The sequence below is a fragment of the Bombus vosnesenskii genome, unplaced genomic scaffold (genome assembly GCF_011952255.1).
Source record: "Bombus vosnesenskii isolate JDL3184/JDL3185 unplaced genomic scaffold, Bvos_JDL3184-5_v1.1 scf7180000013678, whole genome shotgun sequence".
Lineage (NCBI taxonomy): Eukaryota > Metazoa > Arthropoda > Insecta > Hymenoptera > Apidae > Bombus > Bombus vosnesenskii.
The window spans coordinates 76613-89874 of NW_022883178.1; the positions used below are offsets into that span (position 1 = coordinate 76613).

The 13262-nt window shown below is 30.6% G+C and overlaps 1 long non-coding RNA gene across 1 annotated transcript; it reads left to right on the forward strand.

The window, feature by feature from the left end:
- The first annotated feature begins 3052 nt into the window (after positions 1-3052).
- LOC117238879 lies at positions 3053-10479 on the forward strand. The gene is made up of 2 exons (XR_004494290.1): positions 3053-3154; positions 10385-10479. It is a non-coding gene; the product is annotated as an uncharacterized LOC117238879 (long non-coding RNA).
- The last annotated feature ends 2783 nt before the right edge of the window (positions 10480-13262 follow it).

Genomic DNA, 13262 nt, shown 5'->3' on the forward strand with positions numbered 1-13262 from the left:
TGGGTGCCATGACCCCCATCACTGACCCCAAGATTCCGTCCGGACTCGGCTCCACGTCGCGGGAGGCCATTCTTCTGGTCGCCTCCAACATCTCTTCCTCCGTGACTTCCCAGTCATCTATCCATTCTATCATACATATGTAACTCGCTAATGAGATGATGATGCAGAGGAAAACTATGATGGGGTGTGTGTAAGGGACACGAGATCATCGGATTCGTCGAGGAAAGCCTTCGTTCGGAAAGTGAGGGAACTGGACGTTCCTATTAATTGGATAATTTCTATGTTGGTGGTTGAAGAAGGATGCTAACCTTGACGTGGGAGGCGTCGTCCGTGAGAAAAATAGATTTTCCCTATCTTCGCTTAGTTGGGACAAAGACTTTGTCTGTTTGAAGGACTTTAGTTAACTAAATCTTAAAATTTGTAATTTGTCCTCTGGTTAGCTCAACATGTACTGTAGAGATGCATCGACGTCTAGTAATCAACTTGCCCGAAGAATAGGGTCTGTGTGTGGCGAGCCACGAGACAGAAACCGTTGGAATGTTTACTGTCGAGTGTCGCTACAACTATTTTTTTTAAGGAGTGCTATACGATTACTCTACGCCTCTATTAGGTAAAAACGTTCATCCCGTAACCGCAGCTATGTTCGGCGACTAGTTGTCGCCTCGAGCCTAAGCTCGCCATTACAAAATCTCGGATAATTATAATCAAGTTAAATTATACAGGCTAAAGTATTGGGGATTTTCCGAAGAATTCCAAGGGGAAGGCCCCGGTGTCCTTTCATCTCCGACATATACAGGGTGGTTGGTAACTGGCGGTACAAGCGGAAAGGGGGTGATTCTACGCGAAAAAAGTCGAAAATATAGAATACAAATTTTTTTGATTTTTTTTTTTTTTTTTAATTTTTCCATTGAGACAACGATCTACAGTGAGATCCGTTATCCGTACCGCAAGCGTACCAAGCGAAAATTCAAAGTCGATTTTCTCGAGAACAAACCCTCAAACGAAAAATTTTTATTCTATATTTTCGACTTTTTTTTCGCATAGAATAACCCCCTTTCCGCTTGTACTACCAGTTACCAACCACCCTGCATATATTATATATGTATATATATAGAGAGAGAGAGAAATAAATAATAATAATAATAAATAATAATACATATAAATAATAATAATAATAATAAAAATAATAATAAAAGAAAAAAATTAAAACTATGTAAACACCATACAGTGTTAAAAGAGCACGTTAACAAATTTTTCAAATAAGTTCATTGACAACTTTCTTCTTAATTTCGGGTAACTAGTCATTCTTAGTTACTGGGGATTCCATTAATAACTTAAGAAATAGTAATTTAGCAACTTTATGACTTAATCCGATTTGACAGATGCGAGGAGCAGATTAGCACAGAATGTCATTTTCTAGATCAAATTTCCGTCAGTCATTTATTTCTTTCTTTTATTTTCAACTATTTGCATTCGTCGGCGTCAGTTTCAGTGGGCGTTCTATTAAACCAGCGTAAGAATTAGAAATGCTCTAGATTTTATCGGTCGCGAATCTTTTTTCCATTACAGTGTAAGCAATGTTAAAAGATCTCTCGCAATTCAAATATTAATAGACTTAGGCAAATACAGAAAACATGATTTTTCCGCAAGAAAAGGAAATGCTAAGAATAATTGGGAACTATATGAAACTAGAATTTCTAATAGCAGTATTATGGACAAGCTTATGCATTATTTATATAATATATTTGAAAAATGATTATTTGAATAGCATGTTATCTTATTTAGCTATACATCATTTTGAACTAGTTGTGAATATGAAATGATCTTTTTCTACATTATTTCATTATTTTGTATTTGAATAAATTTTGATTTAAGTAATTTATTAAATAGTTTCTAATACTTTTACATCAACATTTTACATTACGGCAGAAATACAAGTTACATTACAGTGCCTCACGAACAGAAACAAATTTACCATAATATGGATATTTTTCAAGAACAATTCTGAGTATATTATTTTGAGAATCTGATATCGTAAAAATTCAAGTAGAAATTAGTACATCTAAATAAAATAGCAGATAATCTTACCACAACCTCCTTATGTCAGTTTTTACTTATGTTACTTTTTATATTATCTGAATGATTTAATTAATTTAAGTATGAAATCATTCCAAAATGATTTATTTCAATTTTACGCAAAATGAAGTTATAGTAAAATAATAGCAAAATAATTAATTATTTTACATTGTTACTTTTTATTTCATTCCAAATAAAATGTGCCTATGCCTGATTATGAATTTACATTACAGTTCTAATGCATTCGAATCTATAAATTATTATCTGGCCTATATTAGAATATATGTATAATTTATAGAATATATAAATCGTGAGAGTTACAGACATCCATAGAAATAGGGTAGTTGAAATTTCATTTTTTGCTAAACCATCCACTTTGATCGCTTTATTCACAAACTCTAAATTCATTAAACGATTCATTCCCAACCTAAAATCTCAATCGACCCGTAAATCCATTATTTGCCCCTTGTTACACGTTCCTTGTCCAAACTTGACTCACTCAACCTTTTTAGTTAACGGAACAAGATGGAACAAGAAAAGCAACATTCGGAAAACAAACAACGAAGAAGCACGGAGCGGGAGCTAAATAACAGCGGCAAGAACTTGGTCGAAGGTGGAAAAATTCGTGGCACGTCGGGAGCTGAGGATTCGATAAATTCATGGGCTTTCGAGGAGGGTAAATGACGAGGCGTGCCAACAGCGCGATGCTGGAATCGCTTGGAGCCGCGTGCGTGCTCGACCCAACGATAAATTAATTCTTGCCAGTGAACGACGCGATGCCTTTTGAACACACGCCAGTGGCTTGGATCGATTCGAACCACCCCTTTAAGGAAACGCTTTGAACTCACCTTCTCGGTAGGGTACTAGACCATGGAGTGGACAGGTGTCAGATGTACATACAGTGTAGGACAAAATAATAAGAGGCTTTACATACGATGAGCCACTCAGAAGAGACATTGATTAACTCCAAAATTGGAAAATATAGAAAGGTGATTATATTGTAAAAATTATTCTTTAAACTTATCTTGGACTTTACTATCTATTATTTATATCATCTCCTTACAATGAATTTATGGAAGTAAGTCATTTGTTTTTTACGGATCGAACATCAATCGTGTGAATATCTTAACATCAACCGGTTGGACAATGAGATTGAGAAATTGATTTGAAGTGGAGTTGACCAGTTGGTCTTTTGAGAAACTTATATGTAAAGACGAACACAATACGTTTACACGATGTAGAAGTATCGCGCTAACTAATATTGTTAAACCAATTAAAAAAAATCGTGTCAGACTTTGTTGCTTTTGGAAAGTGTTTGCCAGTGTTTTTAATGAAATTAATGATTACTTTTATTGAGACAGAAACATGATTACATGCGATAGATCATAATTGTGGAACCTGTTATGAATATGTTACGCGTGTTATAGGAGACACATTGTTTCATTAGTACTGTGATAAGATTCGACTATCGTGATTATATCAGTAATATTTGAAACAAATAAGAAAATGTTCATGAAAGATACAAGATAATATATGTATTAATAGTATAAATGTATATTTCACTGAGGTCACAAAAGTACTTAAATAATCAATTATCCACTATACATCATTATCTTTAACGCTTATTATATGTTTAAGATGGTTACTCGCGGTGCATAATAATTTTTCATTAAATAAATATTTGCACAAAATTCATATAATGTTACATAATATGATCATAACAGCCATACACCTCCATTTCCTCTCCATTTTTACTTTTCATTCATTTTCATTCATTTTATGAACATTTCATAAAAATTTCATTCTTTTCTCCTTCATATTCAAGTACTCTTTAATTCTTTCTTTTCTGTGCGAACGTTTACTTCGTTGCAATTCGACGTAAAACGGACGTGATCTGTAGAATCCATAAAACGCGTAAAACAATTGAACGAAAAAATGTTGAATCGTTTGATGGAAGTTCTTCAAAACGATTTTCAGTATTCATATCATAATGGATGAATACACCGAACCACGAGATCTGATGAAAGTTTATGAAATGTCGTTCCGAAACGACTGTCGGACGGAAATTGATAAATCCTTGCTGGTAATTGCTATACTTAATCGTTGCGTGTTTACTCCATCAAAGATCGATACCGAATAGTTTAATCAACGATAAATTTGTTCTAAGTAGATGTAATTTAATTTGCTTTACGTAATTAGAAAAGTTGAAGCAAGTAAAGTGTTGTGGTTTTACCAAACACGAAAAAAGTGGAAAAATTATCTTCTTTGTAGAAATGGAATCTAACGCAAATAAATATCTGTATATTAATATGAGAATTCATTAATAAAATAAATTTTAAATACTTATTGTTTTACTTTATTAAATGATTTTCTTTCATTTCGTAAATTTTGATTTTCTTTAATAACGATCATTGTGCATTAGAATTAACGAGATAAATAAATATTATAATATTATTTTCTAATATTTGAAATATTTATCTCCTCTTTCTGAGATTATTAGAAATATAATTTTAATTTTCATTACTTCTCTCAAGGCTATGAATTTATAAGAAATTTATAGATTGCTACAAGTTCAGTGTGTGCGCGCGCACGCGCGTATCATATAAATACTTGTCATTCGATGTTTGTTGTAAGATTTTAATAGGAAATATATTAGAATAATTGGAAAAAAATTATCTAATCCAGGGCGGCATATAGCAAAAAATCTAAAATACACATATTGCCTATTTTCATTCATGGTTCGCACACGAAATTTCAAACATAATGGATAAGAATCAATTAATATTTGACAAAGAAAATAAAAACATGTTTCTAAAGGTCAAATTTGATATATATTATTTAAACAGCTACTTCTTATCAAAAATTTACAGGATATCATTTTTCCACAAAAAATTTCAACAAAATTTTTTCCTACGATCAACATTTTTCAAGATATTTAAAAGATATCCTGTAATTTTTAACTTCGAAAGTTGTTTTTATTTCTTTAATATCGATGCTTGTAAATAAAGAAAAGAAAGTACCATTTTATTATTCATTGAACTCTGTGAGTAACGACTAACGGAACATTTCTCTTTGAATTAGCTCTCAAACAAATTTTGCTAAAATCAGTACATGTGGACTGACTATATTCTCTCGTTAGAACTGAAAGAGTTATGTGATATACTAAGACATTTAATTTTTAGTAACTTACACAATTGATAAAAAATGTAAAGTATGAAACTGTATTATATTGGATCGCTATTGGAAAGTTTGTGTCCATTTTCGGTAGGTGGCTTAGGAGGACAGGTCTGAATATATCAGAATGATCGAGAACAAATGATATGTGTACATATTCTAAAAGGTGATATTTTAGGCATCTTTAGAAAACAGTTTGATTAGGATACATTAACTTTTATTAGTTTTATACGTTCTTAAATATGGAAGAAAACAAATTGCACTATAGGCATTTGATGCCGGAAAGGCAAAATGCCACAAAAGTAGCCACTTCAAAAGCCGGTATTCATCAGAAAGTTATGCTCTGTGTCTGGTGGGACCGGAAGGAAATCCTGTATTATGAGCTTCTACAAAATAACCAGATGATAAATTTGGAAAAGTATTGCTCGCAATTAGACGGATTAAAGACAGCAATTGAACAAAAACGTTCAGAACTGGCGAATCGAAAGGGTGTCGTGATTCATCAGAACAATGCGTAGCTTCGTGTGTCTTTGACTACCCGACAAAAGCTATTGGAGCTTGGTTGGGATGTGCTACCACACCCACCGTATTCACCAGACATTGTACCCTCAGATTTTCACTTATTTAGGTCATTACAAAATTCACTTAATAGCAAAAACTTTAATTCTTTGAACGATGTAAAAAAATCACAGTGAAAAGTTTTTCTTCGAAAAAGCTGAAAGGTTCTGGAAAGAAGGACTCATCAAGTTACGTGAAAGATAGAGAAAGGTTGTAGGACAAAATAGTACCTATATAATTCAATAAATAAATATCGGAATTTAAATGTGCTGCAATTAAATTTTCTTTAAAAATCGGAACGAACTTTCCGAGCGAGCCAATAGAAGAGCTCGTTCTCAGAAATTCATGGATTGCATGTTCCTTTGTTTTCTATCACGAAACAGGAGGTATTGTATAATAAGTGAAGCAGGAAAATGAAGCGGAAGATTTCAAAAGAGAACATTATTGACAGTCACTGCTCACAGAGTTTAATAACTAATAAAATGATATTTTCTTCCTTTTCTTTTAACATTATAATGCTAACACATGATTGGCTATAATGTTCAATGCAAAAGAGTTTATTCGCCTGAAAATAATGGATCACCGATTCTGTTACCTTCGACTCTTTCGAAATTATTGACTTACAAATTATAAACGATCGAGAATAAAACTTAACAACTTCCAGTTCTCAAAACACTATCAAACTGTATATTTTGATAGAAAAAGAACATTTTAAACAATCTTTATTATTTTATATTATCTATGAATTCCATTTAGAGTTTATGAAGCCTAAACGATATAGATATTAATGGACTGTTAATGTAATTGCATAGGGTTGTGATTTTCGGAATACAAGAGGTTATATAGGGTGTCAGATTCATTTTATAAAACATTGTTAGGATATTCTGTAAGTAAAGATAAAAATAAAATGTTATAAACTTACACAGACTTTATGAAAAAGTTATAGTAAAAATACGCAATACTATCGGGCTTACTTTTTGTCCAATAAAACGTTGAGGTGTTGAAATATTTTTCTATATGTAAATTTCTGGTGGCGTAATATCTGGTGATCTTAGATACCAAAAAATCAAACCACCTCGACCTTTATCGTTGAGATTTATTCCGTTATAACTCAAAACCAATCTGTTAAAACAAATTTATTGTCATTTCGTATTTTTATTATAACTTTTTAATAAACCTCTTATGAGTCTATTTTAACATGACATTTTCTTCTTATTTTTATTTATAGAATATATTGACGTCATTTTGCGGGAAAAGAACACCTTGTAACGACTTAGGAAGTGAGCATAACGTTATTCGTAAAAGATAGGAAATGTTCACGCGCTTGTGAATTTATGTTATCGTCAAGATATGCAAATTCGTGTAACTTAAAAATTCGCAATGCGTTAAATATGTAAACAATATGCAAATATATAATAGCCATAAAAATAGGTGAAATATTTTTTTCACAACATATTCCGGCTTATCTAAGTATTTATTATCTTGTATATCTCTGCATAATTTTACGTAATTAAGCATATTTTAACGCACTACACATGGTTTGCTATATAGAATACATTTTACAAAGAACCTATAAAAACCACTATCTTTTAACCATCCTACACAATAGGTGTTAAATCAAATCACATAAACTATGGTTTATCTTGATACGTACTGTGATTAACTTATACATAGTTTTCTGTGCAGCTAATCTTAAGATTGCGATATTTTTAAAACGATTATAGGTAGAAACAAATGTTGAAGAAAAATTTAATGCTTCGAAATCAGCGTATCATAATAGTAATTATACATATATATATGAATATATGAGCAATATGTGATATATGATATATCAATCAACAAATATCTTCATCTTCTATTAGTAATGAGGTACATATGCCAAAAATTACTAGTTTAAAATTTATTTAAAAAATTTATTAATAAAAAATATTTTATTAAAATTGATATAATAAAAATTGAAAAATTTATTACGACTTGTAATTTACGAAATTATTCTAGCACACTATGTTAACAAATGTAAAGATGACAACAAATGGTTCAATTATCCTTCATTCCACGTTAGGCACGTTATTATCTCCTTTAGATTGTTGTATGGAAGATTTATTTGTCACTACACCGAAATAATTCAGTAAATTTCAAATTGTAATAACTTTTAAACTAACAATTTTAAGATACCTTATGTGTAGGTACCCTGATACCTGTTTTGCAGAGGAAATAAAAATGCATCAATCCAGTGTATGTAAGAATATAATATCTATTGTATGTAGGAGGTCATGTTGTTTTTTTTAAATATTACGATGGACAAAAATACAAAAAATGTTTCAACAAAAATGTTTTATCATCAATCTTGTTATGCACGGGAATTTACTAGTATGAATTATTTGTAACTTATGGCTTTTTAAATTTCATTAGTAATAGTATTAGCTTAATTTTGCAAAAGGATACTGTACGCTTACCCATATTAATATTCGAACATGCACACTACGTCTGTATTTGTTGTTTTGTAGAATTGTACAATTAAACATTATTGTTAAAAAAAACATTATTTACCTAATTAAGCTACGATAAATGAGTTATATCCTCGTAGAGCAGCAATACGATATTTAACTATAATACTATAAGCAATACGATAAAATAAAAAAATATACATATCGGGCAGATCAAGCTGTCATATTTCTCTAGAATAAACGAGGTTCTTGAATAATTAGAGTCTATGAAAGAACAAAGAACCGTTTGGTAAGAAGCAAACGTCCTAGTATACATATACGTGCCTTCATGCAAGTTTGCCGCCGCTTTCACGGGAAGTTCAACATTCTTAATTACACGGGCTGTAGAACTTTAAAGACGCCGTCGGAGGTAAGCCTATCCTCCATAGTTCGCCGAGAATCCTAATTCTCAGGTAGACACAATGATCGCGTTCGCGGCATTAATTTTATAGGGGAACTTTCGTAATTTGACGCAACAACGTCGGTGAGAATGCGATAGTATCATCATGCTACCACCATCCTCGAAACTTAATATTACACTCCGTATAAGTAATACCAAAATTTGTCATTAAGCGGGATCCTCAGCTTTCGTTTCACTTGGATTACGTACTATCGATTTATCGTATTTGAATTAGATTATTTTACAAGGTGAAACTTTCATCTTGAAATGGTATTTGATCTTCCGTAGACCGATTCACGATCCAAAGTCTGAACAAAATCTTACATTTAATTTTCTTTGAAAAAATTTTTACTTCTTAACAATTTTACTTAACAAAATTTCAACAAAAAAGGAAAGGATTAATAATAGCAGTATGTAGTCAACATTAGCTATATGTCACATATTAATGTATTTAGAATATTGAATTGTTGATTATACATTAGGTTTAGTAGCTTGTATTTCGAACAATCGTAAACGAAAGGTTTTCTTAAATTTTTATAGAAATGCTGAATATCCGAAAAGACAGGCAGACATTATATCTTACATATAAACGTAAAGAACTGAGCCTAGAAAAATTCACAAACCGTTAGCGAAGATGAATGGATTACAGTTGAGGAAAAAAAGTGGGTCACACATGTAAGTAGTAAACAGAAGGAAAACAAAAGAAAAGTAGAGTATTCACGACACGTAAAGAAATGCTGACTTTGCGTCTGCCGATTACTTCTGCTTGGCTGAACACGGCCCGGAGCGTGGACACCGGTTAAAGAGCGATATAACCGATACATTTTTCAAGGGGATGTGCTGTTTCCCGTTACGGAGCTGGAAAATGTTTCAGATGTAACTCTTTAACACGATGGCAGTCATGTGAATTTTTTAGACTTGCTTCCTCGCTTGTTCTTACATCATATACTGCAATGTTACTATTGGATTGGCAACTAGGTGATTGCAGATTTTGTCATTAGGAGGTATTGACAAAGTCCGCAATCACTTAGTTACCAATCTAATACAATGTACAAGTTCATCCACTTCGAATTTTCACGTTATTTTCAAATATAAAAAATTTAAAGAGTGAAACATACAACCTTTTAAAATAACTTAGTGTAAATAATAAACCGAATAATTAAGAGTTATTTATTTATAATATAATTTCATTATTATTTAAATTTTAAACGATAATTCTAGATTAAAATAACACAATTTGTGTAAACACATCAAGGAATTAAAAATTATCATTTAGTATTATTCTAAAATAATAACTTAAGCGACTTAAAAACATTTATTTATGATACGATTCCAGTGTAATTTGAGTACTTATGAAATAATTATGAGGTAATCATTATAGTTCCATTTACACAAACCTGTCCTCAACTAAGAGAATATTGTCCAATAGAATTCCTCGTATTTATCATTTTTTTCTTTTTATATTTGCGTGTAAAATTTATTTCTTTAGTTTGCTGGTATTGCAATGATTATATCAATTACTAACAATATCAAGTTTATACGAATCTTTAAAGTGTTGAAGATTCAAAGAAATTACTATAATGATGCATATTCGAATAATTCTATAAATGTGAAATGCATGCTAAATGTAAGGAAAATATCTTCTTTCTGCCACGTTTCCTGTATTTTTGAACAGTACAATTAATTACAGAACGAATATAAATGCTTGTGCGGTAATGCGAAATTGAAATAAATTAGGAGCGTTAATGAGATTAATGATAATGTAGAAACAAAGCAAATTGAAAGAATTAATTAAAGCTCGGCCATAAATAAAATCCGAAGTGAAAGTCATAGAAGATTTGAATGTATTTATAAAAAGTAACAGCAGATAATTAATTTAAGAAAATGCATCTTGTTTCTTTTCTGAATATTTTATATATTTTTAAATAGCAACTTCAGTACTGTTCAATAATATACTGTCCTGATATTTATTCTCTTTCTTTGTCAAAATTGAAATATAGAATAATAATTTAGAATAATTAATTTTCTATTGTTGCAATGATGAAAAAGATTGATAATAATATATTTTGTTTCATTCGTTTCAGACCCAACGGTGTAAAATTTCATATCTGCTCGCAAAAGAATTTTTCAAGGTGAGTCAAAAATGCAATTTAATTCGAAGTTTTTTATTTCAAATAATAGGATTATTTTACATTTTGATTTTTAAAGAAGTTAAATTAATTAATTAGGGGAACGAAACAAAATATCGAAAGCAATGAAACAAATCGATTATTTACTATAGGAAGCATTCTGTAACAGATTGCAGAAACCACAGAGCGTCTATTAAAATGTAATAAGATAATAATATAATTAAGGATAATAATGTACTCTAGACTTTGATCAAACAAAGTAATAAAAACAATTAATTTGCATTTCAGATATTAACGGAATATTAATCAATAATTCAAAAACAAGATGATATGTTAAGTAACTAACGTTTATACGTCATTTTGGACCGATTCAATCGACAAAATTAAAATTTGAATAGTTTAAAACCAAAAACGATGTGTGGTGATAGATCTATTTAGTATCTCGTTTGTGTTAAACTATATTAATATCTTAACCGAAATTTGGTAAAGAAGTCGGTGAATAAATTAAAGTTTTTAAACCTTCAAGTTTTTGCATACTTTTTATATTTTACGCTTAAAGGAATGAGGATTGTGCTATAGTGTACTATATACTTAAAAATGAAAGGCCTATTTAATATAAGATTGATTATCGAACGGTAATGTTCCTTCATTTCTATTTTATGATTAATGCAACAAAACTTGACTTTTGTTAGTTCGAGAAAGATTGTTAGTTCATTTGGATCAATTAATAGATTGATGAAAATTTTTATTCTTATTAAAGAATACAATTATTTGCGGATTTTGACTTTTAAAGGGAAATAATTGGTTTTCGTATGTCGTTTAAAATAACAGTAGGTTATTTCCTAGCTTTTATTTCTAAGGTATAAGAAAAGGAATATCAGAAACCTGGAAAGTGTAGTATTTCTAGCATCAAACAATTTCTTCTTATTTCATCAATCTTGAAAGAAATAGAGACACGAGAACAAAGAAACTTTGAACAGCAAACTCGTTATTAATAAAGGAACGAGATTATACACTGTCGGCGTGTAGCATGAAATGTCTTGGATTAATGAAAGAAAATTTGAATATATTTTAGAAATACAACTGTATTAGAATGATTCATTAAATGCTTAAAGGTACAATAAGCTGAAAGACAATCGTAAGAGTTATCCTTTTTACTCTCGAAATCGATATTGTGTAAAGGGGAAATGTAAACTGTGTCCGATAAAACATAATATATAACATAACATACTATAACATAATATAAATATATAACAGCTTAAAATATAATACATTAGGTCTCTCTCACGAAGCCATTATAATTAATATCACACAAGAAATCATTTTTCTCAGAGAGTTAAAAGAATCGACCTTGAAAGGATTAAATAGCAAAGGCATAATAAAAATTCACGTAATAATGCTTCAAAGTATAATTAAATTTCACTTTATTTAAAATAACAACTAAGTTTTAAAACAATAATAAAGCATAAATTTTTTTTAGATTTTGAAAAATTTAATATTTTACTTGTATTGGAAAAAAGTCGAATAGAAAATAAAAAGGATAGAAAAGGCGTGTATATGAGAGAAATAGAGGGCTATTGAAAGAAAACATAAAAGGAATGGGACGTAAAAATTTGGAGTCATGTTGCAATCAAAGTTCTATGTGCCATTGCAAGCAATATTGATTTACCATTCGTACCATTCTATGAGTATAAATATATTTATGGTTTGGATAAAGTCATCTATTGCATTCAATGTCTTTGTCAGCAAATTTATACTTATCCCGCAACTTATAGATCAATAAATTCAATTTTCAAATTATATAGAGTTTAAATTAATCACAGTTTCTGGTACTTGCAATTCGTATTATAAATTCAATCTTTATAAGCTATACTATATCATAATTAATACTATACTTTTTATAAATAACAATAATAACAAAAATTAATCTATTAATTGTACGATTAAAGTCACCAGCCATTATTTTAAACGAAACATTTTCCAATTTATATTTCCTTTTTACAAAAATAGCTTCATTCTCAGTTCTTTTTACTCGCTTATACATTTCGAAGAGACTGACGGAACATATAGATTTCGAAGTAAAACTTGCGTCTCATATCGTCAATTACAGGCGTCGGGGGTAAATATAAAAGGGGCGCTTAATGAAATCGTTCCGCGACTCGAACGATCGCCTTCGCTATGTTATTTTTATCAAAAGGTTGCACGAGGATTCGTTGCATCTGTTTGCAATATATCAGATCCGAAACAAAATACGTCCGCGAATCTTCTTTGGCGTCTTTTTGGACGACGGCCAACAAACGCAAGCCATTCCATTCGATACAGAGCCCGATAAGTGTTCTCGTTAACCTATTGAGACCGTACGGCTGACAAACTCGAGACCAGGAATCGAGAATATCATAATTCGAAACTAACCGTTGAATACGTAGTTGAATCTACTAT